The sequence below is a fragment of the Canis aureus genome, chromosome 9, assembly GCF_053574225.1.
Source record: "Canis aureus isolate CA01 chromosome 9, VMU_Caureus_v.1.0, whole genome shotgun sequence".
Lineage (NCBI taxonomy): Eukaryota > Metazoa > Chordata > Mammalia > Carnivora > Canidae > Canis > Canis aureus.
Window position 1 is genome coordinate 57,049,606 of NC_135619.1, and position 27,738 is coordinate 57,077,343.

The 27,738-nt window shown below is 45.3% G+C and overlaps 1 protein-coding gene and 1 long non-coding RNA gene across 8 annotated transcripts in view; one reads left to right on the forward strand and one right to left on the reverse strand.

The window, feature by feature from the left end:
• The window catches only part of STON2 (stonin 2), a 169,007-nt gene that overhangs the window by 136,599 nt on the left and 4,670 nt on the right, over positions 1 to 27,738 (reverse strand). For 4 of the 6 annotated variants that reach the window (XM_077910243.1, XM_077910241.1, XM_077910240.1 and 1 more), the window contains one exon: positions 23,174 to 23,336. The gene's annotated coding sequence lies outside the window, so the exon portion shown is untranslated. Of the gene's footprint in view, positions 1 to 8,403; positions 8,532 to 23,173; positions 23,337 to 27,738 lie in introns of those variants that run through there. The other 2 variants (XM_077910244.1, XM_077910242.1) reach the window with 2 other exon arrangements.
• LOC144320987 (uncharacterized) lies at positions 7,719 to 20,350 on the forward strand. Of its 2 annotated transcripts, none has more exons than XR_013386608.1 (3): positions 7,719 to 7,936; positions 19,351 to 19,528; positions 19,865 to 20,350. It is a non-coding gene; the product is annotated as an uncharacterized LOC144320987 (long non-coding RNA). The 2 variants fall into 2 exon arrangements; XR_013386607.1 differs by lacking the exon at positions 7,719 to 7,936 and adding an exon at positions 8,905 to 9,116.

Genomic DNA, 27,738 nt, shown 5'->3' on the forward strand with positions numbered 1-27,738 from the left:
CCTTCCCCACCCAACATGATGGCAGCTCTGTCTTTGCAGTAGGCCTGGTCAAAAACCTCAAGGCACCCCGGGCCTCCTTCTTCCTCCTACACAGTTTCTCTCATGTTCGTTTTACAGAAAGACAAGTATACAAATAGATTTCTCCTATGCTTATTTAAAATGGCAAGCTACCCTGTCAGGAACATCGTTCCAAAAGCAGTTCGGTGAGCTTCATCCATCAGAGCACTGTCTACCAATGTACAATGATGTTCACCTACCACTTTTTACGTACTACTTGATAAAACACTTGTGCAATGCTTCCTATCTCCCAGACACTGGTCTCAAAGGGCTTTACATCTAAAGAATTCATCCGATCCTCAGTAAGAACTCTCTGAAGGAAGCACCATTATTATTGCCACTCTATAGATAGGAAACTAAGACACAGGAAAGTTAAACAGACCACAATTCAAACCTGGTCTGTCTGGCTCTGGAGACCGTGCTCTTAACCACTTCACCACGCTCCATCTATGAAACATACTTTTCCCTCTGTAAGTACAGAAATGCACTTTGCTTTCTCAGGGCAGGGACTGACTGCACATTCTCTGTCCTCTTCACAGGAAACTGGTAACCAAATGACAAGAGACCAAAGCCCCTTATCCCATGGGCACTGTGCTGTGATAAGCCAAGTCATTCAGCCAAGTCTCAAGTGACAGCCAAGTGACAGCAAATGACAGCAAATGACTCTGCCTCCTTGGAACTGCCTCCACAAGGCCTGCTCGGGAATCAGGAACTGAACCCCAACTGACAGCAGAGCAGGAGAGCTCCAGGGCCCCAAAAGGCAAGGGATGGTACAGATGGAGGGGTTGCTGTGGATGATTCTGCCCACCTGGGCCAATGAGGCTGCTGGTGAGTGACTGGGATACGCTGAATTTACTCAAATGGATCCTCCCAACAGCCCCCCTCCCCCCCAGTTTAGATGATACTCTAATACCAAAAATATTGAGAAAGAAATAGGTAAAAAGAAGAGAAGCAAGTGAAGTTGAGAGAAGAAAAGAGAGGTATAAGCAAACTTCAACAGCCCTGCTGACAATGTGAACCAACAGAGCAAAAACAAGGACAGTTTTCCTTCTAGCAGGATCTCTGTGCATGGGTAGCCCCCGTTAACTCTCTGGAGCACTTTTCCTTTTGTTTCCAGATACAATAGTGACTAAAGCCACAGCTTCTAGAACTAAGAGGTTCAGGTGGGGCCCTATCTCCATTACAACCTCTGACAGATTACTTAACCCTGTCAATACTACTAATTCCAGACCTCACAGAGTTGAGGAGGAAATGAAGTAAGATCATGTGGAGTCAAATGCTAGCAGAAGACCTGGAACACAGTAAAACTCGATGAATGGCGGCTACGGAGAGTGATTTTGATAATTTCAATAACAAAAGTTGTTCATACCTTTCAATCGTGTAGAGTCTTACGTAGAAGGAAATGTAGGGACAAGGAAGGTTGTAGAAAAAATTAATACTTTATGTTTGGCCACGACTGGGAAATACACAAGCAAAACTGTATTTTTGATGGCTCTGTCTCATGCATTTAAATAATGTATAAGTGAAAAGGCTGGTCACCACCAGCTATGGATCCCCCTAGCCTTATCCACTTAACTATGGTATTATAATCTTTCTCCTTTAAAAACTCAAGAAAGACAAACATATTCAGTTTCTAAAGCAAACAAAGGAATAAAATCTGTTTTCATTTTAAGTATCTCACTTTTTTTTTAAGCAATTAGCTAACTTCAAAGGGCAACCAATGGAGTGATTTTATCAAGCTGGCAAGGGTCTGGTGTCTCACTTCAAAGTTCAGGCAGATTGAAAGCCACCGATAATCCTGCTATACTGGCTGGCTTTTGGCACAAAAAGTGCTGAGAATGCCAGTTCATTCAGATGGTGTGTGTGTGTGTGTGTGTGTGTGTGTGTGTGTGTGTGAGCGCGCACAGACCCACAGCACGAAAATGGTACCTCTTTCAGTGAGAGCCAGGGTTAAGCCTGAAAGAAAAGGGTATAATTACCCCACCCCCAAATTAAAATTAACAAGGGTCTTTTGGGGTTACAGCTGAGGACCTCCATGGGATATGAGAGTAGATGGAGAAAGCCCTCATTAAATAGAAGGGGCCCCAAGGGCTTCATGCCCCCATCCCTGTGAATATCTGTAAAGCAACCTAAGTGAGACACCACCAAATGTCAGGGGAGGCGGGACCAGTGAGCACAGAAGTGCCAGGGGATTCCTGTGTGACTTTGAACAAGCTGCTTGACCTTCCTAGGTCATTCCGTAAGCAGAGCGAGACCAACTGCCTGCCAGTTCGAAAGAGTTTATGATAGGATTGGGTTTTATTTATAAAGAGGTTTGACATCCTTAGCTCCAAAGTACTTCCCTATTAATAAAATGAATGTGTCAAGAGGTCAAGTTAGAGTCCAGAGTTACTCATCTGCTCACAAATCACCAAGTGGCTCCATTTTTCAGGATGTGCTTACAAACCATCAGAATATTAAAATTAGACAATCACATGACAGTCAAGAAAGGAAGACTTTAAGAAGTGGTCTAACCTCAGACTTCCCTGTCCTCTCCTACTTGGCTTCTTCATTCCAGACACAGAAGTCTAGCTACAGACCTGGAACAAGTAAGTTTGAGCAGATCCATTAGACCCAATGGACCCTGCTGGGGCCCATTCTCTAAAACCCATTGTGTGCACCTAAACTCTATTTCTTCTTCCAATCCAGCACAACTGCTCCTCCATGAACCTTCCCAGCCCAGCACAACCCCAAAAAGATTTCCTGTCTCTGAATTCACAGCATGTGGTGCCCCCTTTGATTATACTGTTAACCTGTTATCTAACTAGTATTAATTCTGTAGAAATATTATGCCCTTTCTCTTTCAGATTAGAGGCTGTGTCAAAAGAATAAGCATCACACTTCTCTGAATTCCTCACATTTTCCCCAGAGCCTTGCACCCAGAAGATGTCCAATGCCATTCCCAAGAAGCCACCTTTCAAAGATTTTACTGGGCCATCAGCAATCTGCAAAGTAGCTTTACACTCATGAGGAGGATATTGCACAAAGAACATTAACCTTCTCGTACCTGTTAGTAAAGCCACCTCAGAGCACAAGGCGGGGTTAGCTTGAGGCCAGCTGGGAAGGTGGAGGTATACACAATGAATGAAAAATTCAAAGGGCTTTTTGAGTTTTCAACCTTGCCCTCCTCTTATCTGGCTCTAGAACTCTGACCAACTGTTTCTCATTATTTTAAGATTTTTATTTATTTATTTATTCATGAGAGACACAGAGAGAGAGAGAGAGGCAGAGACACAGGCAGAGGGAGAAGCAGGCTCCATGCAGGGAGCCCGATATGGGACTCAATCCGGAGTCTCTAGGATCAGGCCCTGGGCTGAAGGCGCCGCTAAACCACTGAGCCCCCTGGGCTGCCCCAACTGTTTCTCATTAATCCCATTTCCAAAAACCAGTGAGAGCACAAGAAACCTACCTCTTGAAACTGCTAGAGATGTGAAAAAATATATACATATGACACAATGAACATTTATTCAACATAAACACAGAGAGGATGCTATTTATGTCGTGGTTTGATGTGCATTTTTCTTAATATCAAATTACCTCATAAATGCTATTGAATGGGGAAAAAACATTTTCTAATGAATATGTTCAGTATTTTAGATCCCTACTGGCTAGTTTAAATGTCCCTTCCTTCACTGACTCTCACTCAGGCCTGGGGTTTTGTCTGCTACATCTTTTGCAACTTTAGACCCAAGTTTCCTGGAGACGTGAGATTGAGGGAGCTATAGGGTTTCACTGTAGAGCTGACCAGGGGAAGGCCAAGTCTGCAGGAGGAAGTGAAACAGCTGGCTTTCCAAAATTACCTGAAGAGGGAAACAGATCAGACCAACAGAGATGGCCTAAGGCCTCCTGGTCAGAGGTCATGGTTCCAAACTTTCTCACCCACCTCGGGAGGTATGCAGAATCCTAGGGAATTCTCCTGTTTCAGAAAGCACCTCTTCTAGATGTGGTTTGTCAAATCTCAATTAGGAAAAGGGTCTTTTCAAATATTACTTCATTTTATAGTTTGGGCTCACCCTGACATTTCTTATTTTATACAAATTTCATACACATATAATTTCTAGTACAGTCTACCCACACCCCAGTGGACCCTCTTACTGTCATACCACCTTGAAACAAACACTGTAACCTGCTGGCTAGCATTCAAAATGCTGACTCTGAAAGTATTTCATGTATTCACATGGTGTGAGCAGGCATATCACTGATTATCTGAACCCGGGCAGAGCTTAGACTTTTTCTACACCCAGAATTGAGAAAAACATAGTGAAAAGAAAACAAACCCTCACTATGTTTTATTTCTTGTGTCATATTGTACATGCCAACATATTTTCTCCTTCACGTCCATTCTTGGAATGCTCTCTCATTACAGGAGTGGTGAGTCACAGCTAAAGGAATTGTTGCGACTTGTTCCACCCATTAGTATAAGCTAAACTATGGACATCTTGAGTTCTCAAGGGGTTATTTATCTTGGGAGGGCTGATCACAGTTTGCATGATCATATGGTACAGATGTTTATTCATGAAGATGACCTCAAGTGAAGCAAGAAATTTCTTGGTCCGATTATTTTAAAATTCAGCCAGATGTCCACCCAGTGGGCAAACCCTGGTTCCAGAAGAAATTAAAACTGAGATGACAAGAATTGTGATGGATCAGGACTGGAGTTCGCTGACAGACTTGAGTGAGAGGTCTGGAGCCAAACAAAAGGGTGTGTGCTCCCTGATGGGGGGGGATGGGGGAGGCGAGTCAGGGCAGGATTACAAAGGGAGGGGATAAAGTAGCACATGTGTTTCTTCTGTGAATCCGAGCTTCTTTCATTTCCTTAGGATGAGAATTATATCTGCAATTTTATATAAACCCAGAGACTCTGTCACTCTTACAGACCCCACTGCCACTACCAGCCTTCAGCAAATCCGTCAAATGGAGAATGCTACAATCTTCCAGACTCTTCCTCCTTCCATTAGGCCCTTCTATTCAGGCCTTTCCCTCAATCACATCTTTAATTTCTCCCTTTAGTTCCATGGTTTTTGAAGTGTGGACTTTGGGCCGACAGCATCAGCCTCACCTGAGCACTTGTCAGAAATGTTAATTCCCAGGTGCCACCCCAGACGTATTGACTAAGAAATCCTAGGTGTGGGACCCACAAATCTGTTTTTCTCAAGGGCTCTGGGTGATTCTGAGGCACACTGAAGTTTGAGAAACACTGCTTTAGGTGACATTATGAACTAATGACTTTAGGATGAGAGCATTTGCATTTTAGGAGAAGAGGACTTACAAAGAAGGGAATAATTTTCATATCAGTGGAATCTCAAGGCACATCACAGATAGGGAGATTTGAGGCTGCTGAATTCATTCAGGGCCCCACCATCTCTCACTTTTAATTTTACCTATTTTCGTTTTCGACCCACATTGTCTCTAGAGACATGTGCTTGGCCCGAAAAATCTGAGAGTGTCAAATCCGAACTTAAAACCCTTCAGTGGCTGCTCTTTTGCCCATAAGATAAAGTTCCAAACCCCTGGCACATGTTCCAGGGCCCTTCATCATCTGCTCTGGGCCACCTCCCTGGTCCTGTCACTTCTGCACTGTCCTTTCTACTCAGCCATGCCTCACTTCTGCACTCTCCCTTCTACTCAGCCATGCCTCACTGTCTGCAATTCAAAACAAACCATTCCCCATACCACTGACACTGGGTTGGGCTATGTGACTTACCTTGGCCAATGGCATAAGAATTGAAGTAATCTGCTACTTCTGAGCAGGTATTAAATGCCACATTTTTGTTTTATCATGTTCTCTTTTTTCCCATTCCCATAAATGAGATCGGTATTGTCCCAGAAAGAGGCTGTTTCTTAAGCCTCTGGGAGACTCAGAATGAAAAGAGATAAGGAGCAGAACCACTGACCTGCACTGGACATACAGCATAAGTGAGAAATAAACCTTGTAAGCCATTGAGATACGGGGGTTGTTATTTTGCCTAAGCTGACCATTACAGCACACTTGGTCTCCCATTGCCTCTCTGTCTGGAATGTCTCTCTCCTCTGCTCTTTCCTTCCAATCCTACCTCAATCCTATCTTCATAAGAAACTTGCTTATCATTCTATATTCAGCTCAGGTGTTATCCTCTCAATCAAGTCTTTTTTTTGTTCCTAGGTATAACAGATCGACTCCCACCTGCAGGATCCCCTTTGGATGCTACAGGCCTGTAACTATGTCCTTGGAACTTTGCTGGGGACTTTCCATTCATTAGTACTATCCTTAGAACAACTCCTCTCAAAAAAAAAAAAAAAAAAAAAAAAGGAAAAGAAAAAAAACTGAGCCCTCATTTTACAGAGTGAGAGACTTTGGCTCAGAAAAGCAAGGCAACTTGTCCAGGTTTCCTAATCATGGGCCACAGAAACAGAGTTTTCACAGAGTGTGGGTCTGGCTCTGAGCTCAGCAATCCTTCCTGTGCCCCACACACCTCCCTCCCTCCTCCATCAGCAAGCTTTCAGATCCTCCCATTCTGAGCCAGTAAAAGTCTCCCTATCAACAACTTAAAAGGATGTGGAATTAATTTGACACTTGAAAGACTTGCATCTGGAAGTGGGCTTCTTACCCCCTGAGAAGATAATCACTTTCTCTAAGTGGATGGATTTATTCGAAGGCTCCTGGCAAATGCGCATTTTGTACCTTTCCCAGGTAGTGTGGTGTGATAAGACAGGCAGAGTCCCACTGACACTGCCCTATGGAACATTTGGATGGGTCCTTTCAGGTTTGTCATAAAGTAGGATGCTAAGTTCAGAATTCCAAGTAAGTCAGCCACACATTGATATTTTAGGTAAACGAACAAGAAAAGCGTAGAAAAGTGACATAGTGGCAAAGAACTGAAGTAGACCACCCAAGTCAGACACTGGAATTACTGCCTAACATGAGAACTACAATTTTAGGTTTCTAAGAGCTGCTGGCATTTTGTCGTGTGGTTGGGTTTTTTATTTGTTTTTCTCCTCCTTCCCTTCTCTTTAAACTCTTTTAACCGAGGACTGGAAAGTAGAAGAACCTTCAAGTCCTCCCCCATCAGTCATACCAATCAAAGATGAGCATTCAACAAAGTTACCAAGATATTCTCCTCATGCAACATTCATAACAATCCAAAACAAAATTTTTCAAGCTTTACAACGCTTTTCTCGGTTACTAATTGGAGTCCATTTATCTCTTCCACCGTTCCAACAGGTTTGTTTTTTTTTTTTTTAAATCCCTCAAAGGATGGATCCTTTAAAGGTAACATGAATGATTGCATTTTTCCCCTGTGAGTTCAGAGCTCCAAATGGTCACCGGGCCAGTTAGGATACATCTGATGTAAGAGCCAGCAGTTACTGGGTACTTAGCTTTGTGTTGGATGTCCCTCCCCCCTCCCCCACCCCCCACACCCCCGTCCCCCGCAGTGGTTTATTTAATCCTCAAAACAAGGCTATGGAGCAAATGCAATCATCTATCTGCACCTTTTACAGATTAGTAGAGTGAGGCACATGGAGCATGAAGGACCTGCCTGAGAGAGAGAGTCTGTCCCTTACAGAGGCCAGAAGCTGCTGCACAAGACGATGGTTAATGATTCACCCACAGCCCTCAGGGAGCTCCTTTCAGCAGGGGCAACAGATGCACTTACACATTCTCTCTCTCTCTCTTTCTCTCTTTCATCTTCAACTCTTCTTTACCCAGCAAGAGGCGGGTGTCCAACAAATTGCTTGGCAACGCGCGGAGGAAACTCCATCCAAAGCCCGGGTCTGCCGGGTCCAGCCGCCTCTGGGCGCTGTCCAGCGGGCAGAGCGCCTGAGAGGCCAGGCAGGGGTCCTGTCTCCGGACACCCCGAAGGTGAGGCGCAACGCCAGGGCCGGGATTTCGCGCGGGGAGGGCTGGAAGGGGGGAGGGGGAAGGCACTGTCCCCGGGGACACCTGTTGCCGCCTCCCCACTCGGGCCGATAGAGATGCCGCGGGGACTCACACCTCCGAGAAGACACCCGTCGGCAAACAGCGTCCGCGTGTGGGTGAGGGAGTCGCAGGTGTCTTCCCCGACGACCCCCCCACCTCGCCCGCCTCGGCCGGGCTCACCTCACCCCCTCCCGCCCCTGCACGCCAGCGGCTGGTGGAAATGTCGCGCCCCCCCCACCCCCGGGCTCCGACCGAGGCACGCGCGGAGGGGTGGGGGCCCGCGGGGCGAGGGGCGGCACCCGCGGCGCTAGGACCCCGCGGCGGCCCGCCCCCGCCCCCGCCCGCTCCACCTGCGGGGCCCCACCGGCGGGGCACGCTCGCCCGCCAGCGCGGAGCGCGGGCGCCGTTACCTGCGACACCGCCTGCACCGTCCGGAGGGCCGCCGCGGGAGAGCAGCCGGGCCGGCCCGGGGAGCGATCCTCGGCGGGCCCCGCCGCTCCCGCTGCCCTCCCTCGCGCCGCAGCGCCGCCGCCTGCTCCCGGCTCTCCAGGCTCGCTCCGCGCCCGCCGGCTCCCGGCGCCGCTCCCGCCGCCCCTGATTGGCCGCCGCGCGCGCCCGAGCCGCGCCCTGATTGGACGGCCGGGAGCCGGGGCGGGGAGATGGGCGGGGCGCCGCCTGGACCCGCTCCCGGTGCCCGCGGCGCCGCAGCCCCGCGTCCCGGCTGCACCGCCCCGCGGAGACCCAGGCGCCGAGCCGGGCCCCTGCCGCCCCGCGCCGAGCAGTAGCGCGAGGAGCCTGCGGGTGGCGGAGAGTGGGGATCGCCTTGGGACCCCTCCCATACCCCATACCGGGGCTGGCGGGGTTGGGGGCGGGGGGGGGGGGGTCCTTGCTCCTCGGGCCTCACTCCTACGTGGGATTTTGACTTCGTGTTCATTTTTATGCTTTTTGCTGTAAAAGAAAAAAAAAAAAAAAGGCGTAGGACAGTGGCTTGTAAACAGCGGGCGCCAAATTGTGTGTGTGGACGCACGATCTATCTCCAGGTGGTCCAGCCAGACTCAGCAAAAGAAGGAAGCAACTTGTGCGAGGTCCTAATCGCATTAAATTAGGAGAAGCGAGAAAGATGGTGAGTCAGATCTTCCTTTACAAGGACCTTAATACCCACCTAGGGAGATAAGGCTGAATAATAAAGCTGATAGTAATAATAATAATAATAATAATAATAATAATAATAGTCATCCTAACTTTTCCCATGGCACATATTATTTGCCTAGCACTTTCCTAAATGCTTTGCATCTATTAACACAGAAATACAGGAAACAGCCGACCTAGGGATGTCCCATGTCCTGTGAAACGTGTGGCCAAGTGCCATCGGTCTGGAGTGTGAGACATTTGCATCTTGGAAGACACACCAGCAGTCATTCCACGCTGCAGTTAAGAGGCACAAGTTAGAACGGAGAGAGAGCATCGGGAATTAAAATTGTTCTCCTCTTCCGTTTCTTCTCCCGTAGTTCTTTACCTCCCAACATTTTGTCTCACCTGAACTGGGGCTTTCTAAAGAATAAGAACAACCAGTCTCAATCAGGGTGCTGCCAGAACTTTGTTTTACCACCCATAAAAGGAGCCCCCTCTAAGCATCCGTAGGCAACAGTGAGTAGAAACAAGTAGCACAGTTTATATTTTAGCACCTTTGACGTTGGTTGCATGGGTGCCTTGAAACAAATATGTAACCACTGTCCCACAGGTACTTCCTCTAGTTCTATTCTTCTATGTTGGCAGAACTCTAGAGTGAGAAATTTGGGTTGGAGAGAAAGACTGGAGACAAGACCAGTTTGACCTACTTTGTACAGCTTGATTTTTACCCTAGAGTAAGCTTAAGGAGCTCAAGACCCTAGGAGGAAATTAGCTTCGTTTTCCCAGTTTATATCAATGGACAAATGATCAGTTCACTCTATATTGAAAAGATGGACCTGGCATGGGGGGAGCCCCACCCAATAGGAACAACAGAGCAAAATAGACTGTGTGAGGAAGGTTCTTATACCAACATCCCTCTCCAAGCTGCAGGAGCACATGGAGACATCAACCCATCATCATTCCAGTTGCTCACTTTTCATAGCTGTGCTTTTGCCAAAGCAGAATTTCCATTTGGATTGGTTACCCTATCACTCCAAAGAAGCAAAGCTATTTTAGCTGGAGAACTAGGTTGACCCAAGATAATTTCTTAAATTGATAGCCCTGGTTGCATTCCACTAAACTTGGCCTCCTGAAGGATGAGAATCAAAAGAAGAATGTGGATTCCACTATGTTCACTCTGGAGTCTTCTTGTGGGCAGGAACCATTCGGATCTGTCTGTCCCCTATCTCATCTCGCAAAATGCTTTGCTACGTTGTGCCTTCTGCATTGCATTTCTTCTCTGGTGACTTCTATTTAGCACTCAAGACTCAACTAAAATGTCCTTTCCTCTGTGAGGCTTTCACTAACTCTCCCAGGCAGAGGTAGTGATCTCCTCACCCCTGTTATATAGTCTCACTACAGCACAAAGCAACAGTATTCTAGTGATCCATTTACGTGGCCCTCCTTCCAACTAATTAATAGCAATGCCTGGCCTAGTTCTTGGAACTCAGTAGTAAGTACTCAGTAAACTTGAACTGATGGTTCAGTTATAGGTAATACAAGTAATAGAGGGGCATTAAGAAAACTGGGGTCACACCCCTCTGCTGTTCAACAGGGCATCCTCCAATTCCAGGCTGGCTGGATGTTTGATGTGAGTCAAAGTGATCATCCTTCAGTCTGATAGTGAATAGGCAGTTTCTGTATATTAGGCATCATCAGGTAAAGAGAAGAATAAGGTCTCAAATGTGCACAAGATGGAATGATACAGCTGATTTAGAAAATAGTTTGGCCGTTCCTCAAAGAGTTAGACAGTTACCACAGGACCCAGTAATTCTACTCCTAGGTACAGATTCAAGAGAATTTCAAACATATGACCATACATAAACTTGTACATGAATATTCTTAGCAATATTATAATAGCTATAAAATCGAAACAACCCAAATATCCACTAGCTGATGAATAGGTAAACAAAATGTGGCACATCTGTACAATGGAATATTACTCAGCCATAAAAAATCAATGAAGCCCTAACACATGCTACATTGTGGGTGAACCTGGGAAACATTATGCTAAGGGAAAGAAGTCAGACACAGAAGGCCCCATATTATATGTTTGCATCTAGATGAATTATCCAGAATAAGCAAATCTATATAGATTGATAGCGGATTCATGGTTGCCAAGGGGTCAGGGGAAGGAGAACTGGAGAGCGACTGCTTAGTGAATATGGAGTTTACCTTCAGGTTGATGACAATGTTCTGGAATTAAATAGTGGTTATGAGCTCACAACTTTGTAAATGTATTATAAACCACTGAGTTGTAAAAAGCAAAACAAAACATGTGCATGGCAGGCACTCAAGGAAACCGTCAATGAAGGAAATAATTATCCTAAAAGGTTAGTAGCTAACAGTGTAAAAGTGTGGAGGAGCAGAAAAGACTGCAAAACACAGTTAAAAATTGACTTCTCTCTCTCTCTCTCTCTCTCTCTCTCTCTCTCATGCTCTCACCTTCAGCAACACAGAGGGGATTTACTCCTTAGACCTGCATTGTCCAATCAAACATTCTATACTGATGGAAATGTTCCTTGTCTGAGCTATTCAGTATGGAAGCCGCTATGCCCATGTGGCTAATGGACATGTGAAATGTGGTTAGGACAACTGAAGAGCTGAATTCTAACTGCATTTAAATTTAAATAGCCACATGTGGCTAGTGGCTACTCTACTGGCAGTGTGGCTTTTGTTGATGTAGAGGACTGAGGTCATCTTAACTGGGAGTGTGGAAAAATACTGGAGGGTATGAGAGTGGGAGAGTCCATGGCTTTATGTTCCATAGCCCGACTCAAGCCTGTATCCACTAGAAATCCTTCAATAAGATCTCACTGTTCCCACCCTTCTCCCTTCTATGAACTCTTTTTTTTTAAAGATTTTATTTATTTATTCATAGAGACACAGAGAGAGGGAGAGACACAGGCAGAGGGAGAAGCAGGCTCCATGCAGAGAGCCCGACATGGGACTCGATACAGGGTCTCCAGGATCACGCCCAGGGCTGCAGGCCACGCTAAACCGCTGCGCCACCGGGGCTGCCCCTTCCATGAACTCTTAATGAACTTCAGCCAGTAATACAGCATTTAGTTTTGTCTTTATGGCGAGGTGCTTCCATTCCACAAATATTTATGGACCAAGCATTCTGTGGAATTCTGTAAAGAGGACGGATCATGGACAACGTCAGCCAAATTCCAAAGGGTTGGTCTTGAGAAGGCAGACAGGGAGAAGAGACAAGAGAAATCCCTCACAAGGACCTGGCTCCTTACTTCCTTGCCTGCATTTCCCCCAATCTCACACACACACACACACACACACACACACACACACACACACACTCTTTGGAGTGGGAAATCTTGCTATTAAGATGCTGAAGTGATGTTGAGGAATCTTTATTTAGATTTCCTGTTTCCAACCCAAGCCTTGTAACATCTTTAACTCCTTCAATACTCTTTCCAGTTCATATTGATCTTTCACTTCTTTGAACTTTCATTGAATTTGAAATCGATAGAATGTAATGACTTTCTAAGTGTTCTTCCTTAATGTGGTGTCCACACAGCAAGATTCATTTGTTGCACAAATGTTTATTGATCTCCTGCTTATTTTTGTGCCAGAACAGTCCTAGGAGCTGTGGATAAAAAGAAAGATGGGGGACACCTGGGTGGCTCAACGGTTTAGCACCTGCCTTTGGCCCAGAGTGTGATCCTGGGGTCCTGGGATCGAGTCCTGCATCAGGCTCCCTGCATGGAGCCTGCTTCTCCCTCTGCCTGTGTCTCAGCCTCTCTCTCTCTCTCTCTCTCTCTCTCTCTCTCTGTGTGTGTGTCCTTCTCTGTGTGTGTGTGTGTCTTTCATGAATAAATAAATAAATAAAATCTTAAAAAAAAAAAAGACAGGGTCACTGGACAGATTAGAGCCTAATGAAGAGGCACACAAAGAAATTGTTCTGCAAAGTTTGACCTAAATGCATAGGAAGGTTCACTGGAAGCACAGTGCAAGGAGCAGCTGGATGTATACAGAGAAATCAGGGAAGGTTTCTCAGAGGAGGTGACATTTAAGCTAAAGGAACTTGAAGGAAGAGTAAAGGTCTTTTAAAAAACATTTTTAAAAATGTACTCATTTATACCACCCACCTTCCAAAATTGGATTTTGGGTAGTATATCAGGAGAAGTTTTGGGGACCAGAGTTTGAAAGAAGGAATTAACATCAAGATCCAGCTCAACATCTGTGACAATGTTTTGCATTGCTGACAAGGGTACTAACTGGACAGTCTTCTTGCTGCCCTCCAGGTTTATTCCTGAGTGCAAACCAAAATAAATATAAGATCAGGCTCTCAGATCTGAAGGCATTTAAAGTCTCTCACCTCTACTATTGCAATATCCTTCTTACCAGTCTCTTGTGTTTGATTTTCTCTTCTTTCTCAGTGTATCCCAAATCTCAGTCATTTGTGCCTTACTGTCACCAATCTTTCCATATCCATGCATCATCTGCACTATTATGTCCTTGTTTCCTTACATTGACTCTCCTCTTGCTCAACTTCATTGAAAAGGAGTTTTTATCTCATTATCATCCATGTAAAACTAGTATCACTTGCCATAAATAGAATGTTAATCACAAAAATAGTACAATGAAAGTAAAACTACATTATCTAATCTTAGCTAGCTATTGTTGGCTCTCAAAGTTCTGAGTTTGAGGCCCTGCTCTTTCTTTCATAAAGAGAAAGATTATCAAGACTTAGAGAGTAATTAAAGACATACCAGCACCAAACTGATCCTTTCTCCTTGGCTAAATCAAACAGATTGAAAAAGTATTGCAAAAAGAGTAACTTAGGACAACAGCCAATGAAATTTAATGTCTCTTTTCCATTCTACTTACAACAGCTTCTGCACCAAATAAAGTCTACTTATGCTGGGTACAACATATTTGTAAACACTGTTCTGATCCATCCCTCTCAGAGCTATCAGAATGATCTAACTCAATGTAATTCTTTCTCTCCCCTATTCAAAAATCCTTCAATAGCTCTTCATTACCAAAGGGAAGAAATCTTACTTCCTTACCATAGGATACAAGATCCTCCTGGATCAGGCTTAGCCTACCTCTCCACGTTCAACTTTTGTCATCCTCCTCGAACTTTATTCCACTAATACTGAACTATTTGCAGTTCTCAGAATGCACCATAGACTCTCATGTCTGTGTGCTGTTCCCTCTACATGGCATGCTCCCCAACTACACCCATCTTGTCAACTTTCATTCCTGTCCCTGCTTATTTCTATTTATCTGCCTGGTACCCTACAAATACCCCATCCGCCACCCCCCCCCCCCAACACATGACGTACCAGCTCCAAACTACAACAGAATTCCCTCCAAAATACACGCCTCTTTCTTCTGGGGGATCTTCCTCCATTGCCTCACCCATGTGTCTCTGGCAGGCACTAACAAGTTCTCACAGGACTCCACACCTCTTGTCACAGCTGATTGGTTTACAGGTGGGCAGCTAAACCAAGGTGAACCAGCCAGAGTTCCTGAGAATTTCCTATGAAGAGCAAAACATTGGAGCCATTCTTTCTCTGCTTTAAGATGCAGAGAGAAACAGAAGCAAGCAAAACAGAGAGGGATTCTCCACTCTATTTGTGCTGCAGACCAGCTATTTCCTTGCCCCTCCTTCTTTCAAGTCATTCATCTTTTCCTGTTATTTTGTGAAAGAGATGCAACATCTTTACAGTTAAATCTTTTTCCTAAATTACTTCGAGTTGAGTTTATTTACAACCCAGTGTCCTAATATATTCCTAATCATCCTTGAAGTCCCAACACAAATGTTACTCTTTTGTGAAGCCTTCCCTGACTTCCCAAGCCAACAAAGGTGCCCCTTCTTTTATGCCTTCCTGCATCTTGTAACACTGGACCCCATTTCCAGCAAGTATCTTTGCCATCTTGACATTTCTGTGTGAGAAATACGGTTCTGTCCTCTTTGCCTGTTTTGATTATCCCATTTACCACCTGAAGGGAAGGGAAACTTAGAACATAACAACCTATTGACAGAATGCCCTAAGTAAAGTCAATATTGAGTGGGACTTAAAAAAAAGGCTTTTATTTTTCAGCTTCTCCACTATGGAGAATTTTTTTTTAACCAAGTTGAATCCTAAGAACTTTAAAATTCTGCCAACTACAAGAACTCCCTTCTGCTGCCCAGCCAGAAATGGACCCCATAAACAGCAACCACCAAGGAGGAGGTCACACCTGGATATGCAGAAGACAACATTGAGGAACACTGGGAAGGGATATTCAGAGAAAAAAAGGAGATCTGGGAGGGAAGGGACTTTAGGAGTCTTATCTGTCATTGAATCGCTGTGAGTGAGAAGGTAGATCCATAAGGGAAGGTTTTACACCATCCATGAATGCCCAACTGGAATCATACTTGGCTAAATAAGATTGAATTCTTTTAGGTAATTGATTGAACGTATGCACTTTTTCTAATGTTACTATGCATCATGGGATCATATCTGCATATTCATCTCATTTCTAGACCTGGAAGCTCCTTTTCAAAAGAGATTCTTTCAATCTTGGCATGCTGGACATCAATGTCTAGCCCATTCTTGAATTGGACTTTGATGCTTATAGCCAGTATTTAACTTACGAATGCTTTCTAGCTGCAAGTATCAGAATAACCAGTTATAATGGTTCAAGCAGTAAAAACGGGTAATATCTGACATGAACAGCCTCAGTGATGGCAGCCCCAAGGAATGATGCTCCGTGACATCTAAAGGACCTAGGCTCTTTCTGCTCTTCCACCTTTGGCTTTTTGGCTTTATCTTGGCTTGTTGGCTTGTGAACACAATATGGTTGCCACAACTCCAGGTATCTCATCTTCAGAAGAGCACATACAAGAAAGGAAGAAAGTGGATTGCACTGGGAAAGAAGTTTTCCTTTATCAGGGAGGAAAATTTTCCTCAAACATCCCTTTCTCCCCATCTGGTAATCTTCCCCTTATATCCCATTGGCTAGAACTGAGCCACATGACCATCCCTAGCTTCAAGAGAGGCTAGTAAAACAAGGGCAATCTAGGACTTCTCCATAATTGTGAAAAGTACTTATATTGCTTGTATTATTGCCCTAAGACAAGCAAATGGATCACTGGCTTTCCCCATAATTTTCCTATTTTTGCTGGAGACTGACTGGGCTAACAGGATTTTCTAGGTGGGATATCCCAAGCCTAGGCAAGGACCCAAATGTGGTACCTCTTCACACATTACCATTTCTTGCTTTGGGCACCCTTGGGCCCTCTGTTCTGCACATGGAATTTATCAGAGGCCAGGAAAAGTTCTGAGATTCATAACTATGTGATCTCATTAGTTGCCTATGGCTGGATTCTCCATCCAGGAGAGTGACCTGAACCATAGATTGCTTCACTGGTCTCTGTGTTACCTCCTTTGCAGGATTGCACAAAATTGGGCTGCCAGAATGTGCTGGCATGCTGATTTGGGGTGACTCTCACATCATACACAGGATGAATTTAGGGCTCTGGGTTACTGACACTTCTCTGCCAAATTTTGGCTTGAATTTCATGTTAGGCCCATGCATTGGTCTTGACTGGCCATATTCTAGCCTCAGTGCTGCCTCTAGTCTACCTGAGAGCAGCTGGAGTGGGGGCAGGCATTCTCCATTCTGTGCTGGCACTCAGAGCAGTTACCCCATCCTCTCCATGGGTTGCCCACCAGGTTTTCAGGGTTGGTGAGTCCCTCCCAGGGATTTCCAGCTCCACTATGCCAGAGGCCCTTCTGGTTGGGGTTACTTCTGGCCAGTGTAGTGACATCATGCTTTCCTTGGTCAGTCTTCAGCCACATAGAAGAGGGATGGATGTTCCTTGTGCTCTTCTCATCCATCCTCTTCTCCCCACTGTGGGTGGTGTGTGCAGGCAGGAGTCAACACTGAAAGAGATAGCATTCTAGGAATTCAGTAATTAGATCTATGGAGTTCAAGAGAAGACCTGGCTGGAAGATGTGTTTTCTACCTTGATAAGGTTGCTGTGAGAGTCAAATGAGATTGGACTGCTGAGAATTGTTTGTGGTATATACAACCGCACACAGATATTTGTTATTTTTTATTAATTTCACTTGAAATATAAGAAAACTGAAAAAGGAGGAAAGCTAAATAACCCCTGTCCCAAGATAAAGAGGCACCATGGGAATATTTTTGGAAGGGAGAACTCTGGTTTCACCAAGCCTGGGATTGACACCCAGCTCTGACACCTCCCAACTGTAGGATGCTAGTTTGGTTTCTGAGCCCCAGTTCCATATTTATAAAGTGGTAATAATAATAATAATAATAATAATAATAATGATAATATACATTAGAGGATTTGGGTGAGCATTAGATGAGGAGATACTTATTAAGAACTTAGCACGGGCAACCCCGGTGGTTCAGTGTTTTAGTGCCGCCTTTGGCCCAGGGTGTGATCCTGGAGACCTGGGATTGAGTCCCACATTGGGTTCCCTGCATGGAGTCTGCTTCTCCCTCTGCCTGTGTCTCTGCCTCTCTTTCTCTCTCTGTGTCTGTCATGAATAAATAAATAAAATCTTAAAAAGAAAAAAAAGATCTTAGCACTGTTCCTAACATATAGTAGGTACTTGATAAATATTAGCTATTATTCTTATTTTACTACACAGATATTTGTAGCAGACCTACAGATCTCCTGGTATACAGCCCTGCTCTACACTAGAAATAACAAGAAGGCATTTTCAAAATGAGATCGATAGAGGGGTACCTGGGTGACTCTCGATTGAACATCCACCTTTTGGTTTTAGCTCAGGTCATAACCTCAGGGTTGTGAGATGGAGCCCTGAGGGCTCTGTGCTCAGTGCAGGGCCCGCTTGAGATTCCCTCCTCCTTCCCCTCCCCCCACTTGTGCGTGTGTGCATGCTCTCTCTCTTAAATAAATAAATAAATAAATTATTAATAAATAAATAAAATCTTTTTTTAAAAATGAGATTGACAGAGGCTACACTGATATGTTAGGGTACCTAACATTTGAGAGACATCATGGCAGGTGGGTAGGAGCACAGACTTGAGAGCCAGGAGACTTGGGTTGGAATCCTGGGTCAGTCAGGTAATGGTTTTAAGACCCTTGGCAAGTTGCTTAGCCTCTCTGTGCCTCAGTTTCTTCATCTGTAAAATGAGTCCTTTCGAGGGATAAATAAGTCAAAGTACATTAAGTGTTTAAAATGGCAGCTGGCATATGGTGTTAGAAATTATTCAGTACTGGGGCACGTAGGTGGCTCAGTTGGTTAAGCATCTGACTCTTGATTTTGGCTCAGGTCATGATCTCAGGGTCATCAGATCAAGCCCCAAGTGGGCTTAAGATTCTCTGTCTCCCTGTCCCTCTGCACCTCTCCTGCCTTGCTCCATCTAAAAAAAAAAAAAGAAAAAAAAAAAAAAAAAAAAAAAAAGAGAAGAAGAAGAAGAAATTATTCAATACTATTAGTATTATAATTTTGAATTCATTTAAAATTCAAAGCAGGGCAGTCTGGGTGGCTCAGCGGTTTAGTGCCGCCTTCAGCCCAGAGCATGATCCTAGAGACCTAGGATCAAGTCCCACGTTGGGTTCCCTGTATGGAGCCTGCCTTTCCCTCTGCCTGTGTCTCTGCCTATCTCTCTCTCTCTCTCTCTGTATCTCATGAATAAATAAATAAAATCTTTTTAAAAAAATCAAAGCAAGATTTGAATTGGCTTTTATTCAAGGGGCCTACATTTTAGTAACTGAGGAAAAAAAACAGACATACACCCCATGTCTTTGTGCCATTGCCTATGCCGTCCCCTTTGCCTGAAATCCCTCCCTTTGACCCATAAAACCACTACATATTCTCCACTCCCCCAGGGCCAGGGCTTATTCTCTCATGCTCCCATCTTTCAAATGGGACTGCTGTCTCCTTTTGAGTTATCTATTTCTTGACATTCCTGATAAATGTTTCTTCAACAGAAAGTTGAAAGAGAGTCAGGTACATGATTTTAAACTCTTATAGGGATCCCTGGGTGGCACAGCGGTTTAGCGCCTGCCTTTGGCCCAGGGCGCGATCCTGGAGACCTAGGATCGAATCCCACGTCGGGCTCCTGGTGCATGGAGCCTGCTTCTCCCTCTGCCTGTGTCTCTGCCTCTCTCTCTCTCTCTCTGTGACTATCATAAAAAAAAAAAAAAATTAAACTCTTATATTTTGCAGACAAATACAGAATTGTGGCTCATAGTGGAACTGACATCCTTCCCCACAGAGGATGAAGGGACTTGCAGAGGACTTGAGGAGGTGGTGCCTTGAGACCCCTGAAGGAAAACACACCAAGGATAACAAACAATTCCATTTAACTTGATAGAGTTCCAGCTCTCATGGCTGCAACAGTCAGGTAAAGTGAACCAGAGTGGGCTGAGGGTCCAGGAAAGTTTTCATCTCAATTCCAAGTCTGTTATTCAGTGACTGGGTGACCTTTGAATCAAACAGCTGAGCCTGGTTTCTTACCTATAAAATGAAGGTAGTACCAGCTTCAAGGGGTAACCTTGATGATGAAATGACATAGTGCAATGCCTGGTACATAGAAAATGCTTAATTAATTAAGCGAATGAACGGTCCTTTTTAAAAAAACAAAGCAGTACCGTTATTGGATGAAGCTGCACTAGCCTTGAAAGCACAGGATTGCTTAATGTTGTACATGACTTGTCCTTATCGGCATATCGTTCCCCAGATCCTGCGGGAGAGCCTTCACACAGCTTCCCAGACACTCCATCTGGGGTTAATCTGCAATCAAGAAGCCCAGGAGGGTGGAGATTTGGCAACCCCCTTCCCCAAACCCTTCTCCTCTCCAGCTGGCTCAGAAAAGCTTCACATTTGCAGCTTCCATGGCAATTACAAGAACCTACTCCCTCTTATTGTTTTTCTTTTCCCCGATGATGGAGCAATCACATGATTTCAACAGGAAAAACAACTCTGGAATCAGAGACTGTCTGAACTGAGCCACAGACTTTCTGGTCTCCAGGTCTGAGTCCCTGGAGGGAAAAGACATTTGATGCTGGTGGGATGGGGGATGAGCTGGACAAGAAGCATGACCGGCATATGCTCATACCAGGCCGGCCAACTGAACAGGTTCTGTTTCAGGATTAAAAACAGTACAAACCCAGCTAGGAGCTCGTATTTACTGAGTGCTGAGGACCAGGCACTTTACAGGTGTTGTCAAACTTAATCATCACAACAGTCTAAAAGGAGTGTTTATTATCTTCATTCTATGGGTGAGGAGAAGGAAGCTCAGAGAGGGGCCTCTGAGGAACCCACACGACTCAAGGGTTTTGCTAGCGTTGTGCACCTTTTACAAGCCCCCAGAGCCTGAGTGTTATCCCCCGGCCCTACCAAACCCTAAAGAGCCCACAGATCTCCTGGGATCTCAGGGGGGAAATGCAAGTTCTGAATCACTAGGTCCAGGATAGGGCCTGAGACTCTGCCTATCAGTCTTCCAGGGGATGCTGCAACTCCAGGGACTTTTTTTGTTAAAGATTTTATTTATTTATTCACGAGAAACACACATACAGGGACAAAGACATAGACAGAGGGAAAGGCAGGCTCCCTGCAAGGAGCCGGATGTGGGGTTCCATCCCGGACCCTGGGATCACGACCTGAGCTGAAGGCAGGTGCCCAACCACTGAGCCACCCAGGGGCCCCGCTCCAGGGATTTTATTTTTTCTTTTTCTTTCTTTCTTTCTTTCTTTCTTTCTTTCTTTCTTTCTTTCTTTCTTTCTTTCTTTCTTTCTTCCTTCCTTCCTTCCTTCCTTCCTTCCTTCCTTCCTTCCTTTCTTTCTTTCTTTCTTCTTTCTTTCTTTTTCTTTTCTTCTTTCTTTTTTCTTTCTTTTCTTTTTCTCTTCTTTCTTTTTCTTTCTTCCCTTTTTTCTTTCTTTCTTTCTTCTTTCTTTCTTTTCTCTCTTCTTTCTTTCTTCTCTTTCTTTCTTCCTTCTCTTCTTTCTTCTTTCTTTCTTCTTTCCTTTCTTTCTCTCTCCCTTCCTTCCTTTCTCTTCATAGGCTCCAGGGACTTTAATTGCAAGGGTAGGACCTTTGTCTCCCAGCTTCGCTGCACATTGGAATCACCTGGGAGCTTTCAAAATGCTGATGCCTAGGCCTCGCCCCAGAGATTCCAGCCCTGCAGAGGACCGCGAAATCCCTCCCCAGCCTTGACTGCTTGCGTCACCGGGGCCGAGACCGCCCTTCGTGGGGGGCGGTGGGTCGGGGTGGGGGGGGGGAGATCTGCAGGCTCCTGAGGGGTCACCCTGCGCTCCCCTTTCCCAGACAGAGGCTCTGCGGCCGGGCCCCGAGGCCGCCCTTGCCATGGCCTGTTCTCAGCAAACTCCCAGCCTCGGACGAGGCCAGAGCGGCCACCTGTTTCCTTGAAATAGTCCGCAGCTGTGCGGTGACCTCGGCGCCCCGGCTCCCCTCGGCCAAGCGGCGCTGCGCGGAGCCCTCGCCCGGGTCGCGAGCCCAGGCCGGCTTCGAGCGCCCCCGCGCGGCCGGGCGGCGGAGGGAGGAGAGGCTGCGAGGCGGAAGGGCCCGGGGACCTCGGGGCACCTCGGAGCACCTCGGGGCACCCCGGGGCCCAGGCGGGAGCGCGCCTGCAGCCTCGCCCGGCCTCGCCCCAGCGCTTGGGGTCCTCCTCCCTGGAGACGACGCCTGGACGCCGAGGCCGGAGACTTAGTCCCCTCCCTCCAGCCCGCCTCCCGCCGCGGGGGCAGGCCCGGCACCTGCACCTGCACCTGCACCTGCACCGGCCCCGGCCCCGCGCTCGGCCCGCCCGGACCCTAGCTGTGCACGAACGCGAGGGTTCACACGCACGCTTACACGTGTCCGTGCTGTCACTGTTTCCTAAACAAAGATGCTCACGTAATGTTTTTCTAGACGCTGCCTTGGATTATCTTTTCCATCACGCACGAGCAAGATATTTTAGTGCGTCTGCAAATGTGTCTGGAAATCAGGATTTCTTGGGGGAACTTTTCAAACACAGAGTCTCACCCCGGACCTGCTGAGTCAGAGTTCCTCAGAGAAGGGCCCCCGGTGGCTCAGCGGTTGAGCATCTGCCTTCGGCCCGGGGTGTGATCCTGGGGTCCCGGGATCGAGTCCCGCACCAGGCTCCCTGCATGGAGCCTGCTTCTCTCTCTGCCTGGGTCTCTCTGTGTGTGTTTCTCGTGAATACATAAACTCTTAAAAAAAAAAAGAAAGAAAGAAAGAAAGAACTCCCCAGAGAGGCCTGAGAAGTTTTTGGGGACTTGTAGTTTTTTTTAAATTTTATTTATGAGAGACACAAAGGCAGAGCCACAGGCAGAGGGAAAAGCAGGCTCCATGCAGGGAGCTTGACGCCGGACTTGATCCCAGGTCTCCAGGATCAGGCCCTGAGCTGAAGTCGGTGCTAAACTGCTGCGCCACCAGGGCTGCCCTAGGGGATTTGTATTTTTAATAAGTGTCTTGGGTAGTTTTTTAAATTTTATTTTATTTTATTTTTATTTTTAAAGTTTTAGGGGCACCTGCTCGGCTCGGTTGGAAGAGCACTGAACTCTTGATCTCAGAGTCATGAGTTTGAGTCCCACGATGGGTATAGAGATAACTAAATTTTTAAACGTTGAGATACAGCTGACATATAACAGTGTGTTAGCTTTAGGTACAACATCGCAGGTGGTTCTTATGGAAAATGTCTTGCCTTTTTAATAGTTGCCCATGTCCAATACAAGGATGTACCACTGTTTATTTAATCAGCCCCCAGTGGTTGAACATTTAGGCTGTTTCCAGTATTTTCTTCAAATTATATATAATACTACAACATATGCTCATTGTACAGGTACCCATGCATGTGTTTCTGAAGGGTAGTTTCCAAGGAGTAGAATAGCTAAATCCCAAGCTTCCCTGAAACTTCTTTCCCCACCTCACAGTGTTTATGTTTGAAACATGGAACCTCATAGCAGGATAGAAGCTGAAAAACCTGCATAGTCAAGACCATCAACCGAAAATATCATGAGTCATATACCTTATTTAAAATTTTCAGGGGATCCCTGGGTGGTGCAGCGGTTTAGCGCCTGCCTTTGGCCCAGGGTGCGATCCTGGAGACCCAGGATCGAATCCCATGTCGGGCTCCCAGTGCATGGAGCCTGCTTCTCCCTCTGCCTGTGTTTCTGCCTCTCTCTCTCTCTCTCTGTGACTATCATAAATAAATAAAAAATAAAATAAAATTTTCAGTAATCACATTCATTTTTTTTGTTATTTAAAAATATATTTTACTTAAATTCAATTTACCAACATATAACACCTAGTGCTCATCTCATCAAGTATCATTTTAATAACATTTTATTTAAGCTGATATATCAAAAATATTATCTCAACATATAATCAAATGAAAATTATTACTAAACTATTTCACATCTATTTTTCATGTTAAATCTTTGAAAATTGGGGTGAATTTTACACTTGACAGCACACATCACCTCAAACTAGCCACATTCCAAATGTTCAGTAGCCACATGGGGCAAATGGCTATTGCACTGGACAGTGCAGATCTAGATCTTTGATTTTCCTGGGGAGGTCATTGTAGGGGACAGGAAACAAACAATTGTGTAGCACCTACAACGTATTTGTCCCTAAAGGGGAACTTAGCGTTCATTATTGTTAACTGAGGCGTGAGATTTTTGCAGAAGGTTAAACTGAATAATATTTCAGGTTAAAGACATTGTTTCTTCAGAACAACCCTAGGAACAAGGCAGGGCATGGGTTATTATGATGCCCATTGTTTCAATCTGAGGTCGATAATTTGTGTAGATCACAGAGCCCCAAACAGAGAGGAGGAACCAGAATCATGTCTTTAGATTTCAGAGCCTATTATATACATATTTTTTTATCCCACTGATCTCTCCATGACTTGTTCTTTCTTTCTTTTTAAATATTGTATTTATTCACTCATGAGAGACACAGAGAAAGAGTCAGAGACAGGCAGAGGGAGAAGCAGACTCCATACAGGGAGCCGGAAAGGGGATATCAATCCCAGGACCCTGGGATCACGCCCTGGGCCAAAGACAGACGCTCAACCACTGAGCTACCCAGGTGCCCCATCCACCCCTTATTTCTTATGTGAATGGTGAAGAGAGACCTGGCAGCAAATTAAAAGCATTATTAGAAGCCACATCGTCCATCTAAGTAGTGTGCCATCCTGTAGACTCGTGGTTAAAAACATGTGTGCTAAAAAAAAATAAAAATAAAAATAAAAAAATAAATAAATAAAAACATGTGTGCTGACGCCTCCTGGTGGAAGTCAGAGTTATTGCAAGCCACCCATTATTGTAAATGCGTAGGTGGGCCTACCTAGTTCTCGAATTGAATATACAGAAATATGAAACTATTTACATAAAGGCCATTGAAATAAAAAAAATGGATTCCTCATAGTGCAAAATGTTGGGCTTCATTGAGGTAGATATTTTTATCTCAGACTGTCAGAGGGACAGTCGCAAACTGAATAGTTGCAGGTTCTGCTTCAGATATGTCTTCTTTTTTTTATTATTATTTTTAAAGTGTGTATGATTGTACTTGGTCATATCTCAGTTTCTGAGTTTACTAGTGGGTGTGTGAGTGTGTCTATTCTTTGGCTAGGTTGTCAGCTCCTCAAAGGGGAAAGATCTGAACCCTTAATTGAAGGCTCTGGACATTCTGGGTACTTGAATGAATATTGTTGATTGCCCGGGGGAAAAAAAGTTTAAGAGCACAAAATAAATATGGTGTTTGTAATGGAATCTATTGATTTTTGCCTGCCCTGAATCCTTTTCTTTCCCCCTCAAACCACACAGCCCTAGTGAGGCTGTCAATCAAATATCCTGCTTCTCCCGGCTACGGTTGGCCTAGAGATTTGTCTTTTTATAGAATGACAGGGCTAATGCTTCATCTTCAACAGCTGCACTTACAATCTCAATTAGCTAGACCTTTAGGCTCTCTAATGCTTCAGCCTTTTCTGGTATGATTCTGAGACCCCCCCACCCACCGAGCCTAATGATGAATTCCTTTTTCATTATTTCCAGAACAAATCTAAGCTATATTACCTTTTCATTTAAATCTGCTTCCATTTGGAAGTTTGAACAAGTTCTCATAAGCATCAAAGGAATGGGAGACTTCCTGTTATCAAACATACAACTATTCTCCTCCAGAGATCAAAATGACAATGAACAGCTAATTTGATAAGAATTGTCTTTTAAAAGTGTTATGCCGGGCAGCCCCGGTGGTGCAGCGGTTTGGTGCCGCCTGCAGCCGGGGGTGGGATCCTGGAGACCCGGGATCGAGTCCCACATCGGGCTCCTGCACGGAGCCTGCTTCTCCCTCTGCCTGTGTCTCTGCCTCTCTGTGTGTGTGTGTGTCTATGAGTAAATAAATAAACTCTTAAAAATGTTTAAAAGTGTTATGCTACAATTTGGTAATCTCTAGGGGTTCTGGACACCAGCAAGAGCTGTTAGGTGAGGACAAAGAGCAACCCTTTGTGAAGCAAGTGGATTGGCTTCAGACTGGTGCCTATTGCAGTGTGCTGGAGACACACTGCACCCCATTTAGTCATTAACCATGACCGCAGAGGCTGACATGGGGAACTAGGTCTTCCATCACCCAAGAGAGACCTATTGAGGTCGGCTGCCCTGCTGCTAACTACACACCCCTTATGACCTCTCCCTCCCTACCAGCCCTGTGCTTCTGACCTACCACAACCCCACTAACCCACCCCCCCAATAAGAGGGGCCACATCCTGACTTCCACCTGCAGATCCTCAGACTGTATCCCTACTCTTGGCCAGACTACATTGACTAGAGAAAGATCTAGGTCCTTACACCAAATCTATGGTGGCAGCACTGAGTTATTTTTGAAGACCATATTTGCAAGCATTAAAAAATCAAATATTGGGGCACTTGGGTGGCTCAGTAGGTTAAATGTTCTACTCTTGCTTTGGGCTTAGGTCATGATCTCAGGGTTGTAGGCTCAAGCCCCAGGTTGGGCTCCTTGCTTAGTGGGGAGTCTGCTGGAGATTTTCTTCCTCTCCCTCTGTCTCCACCCCATGCTCTCTCTCTTTCTAAAAAAATTTCTAACGAAATCTTTAAAAATTAAAATATTGACCAATTCAAAGTGATATGACAACAATAATAACACAGTGATGTCACCACTGTTGACTGTGGACAAACTACCATATTCATAGGGAATCCACATACTGTGAAAAGAATCAGTTACTCTATGTTTTTTTGGATTTTGCTCATGGTTTTAAACAAGTTAATTATCAACAAAATGCCCTAGAAGTGGCTTTTGGACTAGGCCATGGGTTTTATCAAGAATGGAGGGATCCCTGGGTGGCGCAGTGGTTTGGCGCCTGCCTTTGGCCCAGGGCGCGATCCTGGAGACCCGGGATCGAATCCCACATCAGGCTCCCGGTGCATGGAGCCTGCTTCTCCCTCTGCCTATGTCTCTGCCTCTCTCTCTCTCTCTCTGTGACTATCATAAAATAAATAAAAATAAAAAAAAAAAGAAAAAGAATGGAATCAGCGCTGAGTGCATGAATCCATACTTAACATTCACTTAACACCTGTTGATGGCACCCTGATGACTAAATTCAGACAAGAACCTCACAGGGTGTCCTCCAATTGCACCTTGATGACAGCAACGTGAATATGTAAAGAGCTCCTCACTGGTTTATGATATTCCATGCCTAGGAAATGGGTCATTGAAGGCAAGAGTGCTTAGGGGAAATTTTGGCCGCAGACTATTCACTAAATCAGGCAGGGACTCTTTGCCCAAGAGCAGAAGTTGCTGTGATGAGTGTGAAGAGTCAGTGTGTAAGGCCACAGTGGGGATTAACACCTGGCCATGCAGGAGTTACCTCTGTGCTTGAGCAGAGATGAAAATGGCAAGTCCAGGAAGCTCCGTTCTGGAGCTCAACACAGAGTTTTCTTCCAATTGTGGAGGCGTCATGGAAAACCCCATGGGGACAAAATCTGACTCTGGTGTTGTAGCAACAGAATATGGAGACAAAAGCCACCTGCTGTTCTAGCAGATCCTTAAATCCAGCTACTTGGACAATCGACAATCCTTCGTTTGGTGAAGTAAAAGTGGGGTGCTAGCACTAATGCTTAAAGAAGAGGTACCCAAAACTTAAATCCAGGTGTTTTCTACTTTTTTAAAAAAAGATTTATTTATTTATTTATTTTAGGGAAAGAGGGAGGGAGTACAAGCTCAAGCATGAATCGGGGGAGGGGCAGAGGGAGAGACTCCCCACCCAGTGCCGAGCCCACATGGGGCTCCATCCCCAGGACCCTGAGATCACCACCTGAGCCAAAACCAAGAGTGGAATGCTTAACCAATTGAGCCACCCAGGCGCCTCCTTTTTTTTTTTTTTTTTTTTTTTTTCAACTTTTAATGGAATGCTTGAAGAGGCAGCATAATCACATGGCTCTGGGTGGGTGTACAGTCAAAAGTTTATCTCCCATCTGTATCCTGTCATCACTCCTTTTTCTTCCTCTAAGCACACCAATGTCACTAGTGCCACATATATTTCTTTCCTGTGCTCCTTTAGGCACACATACA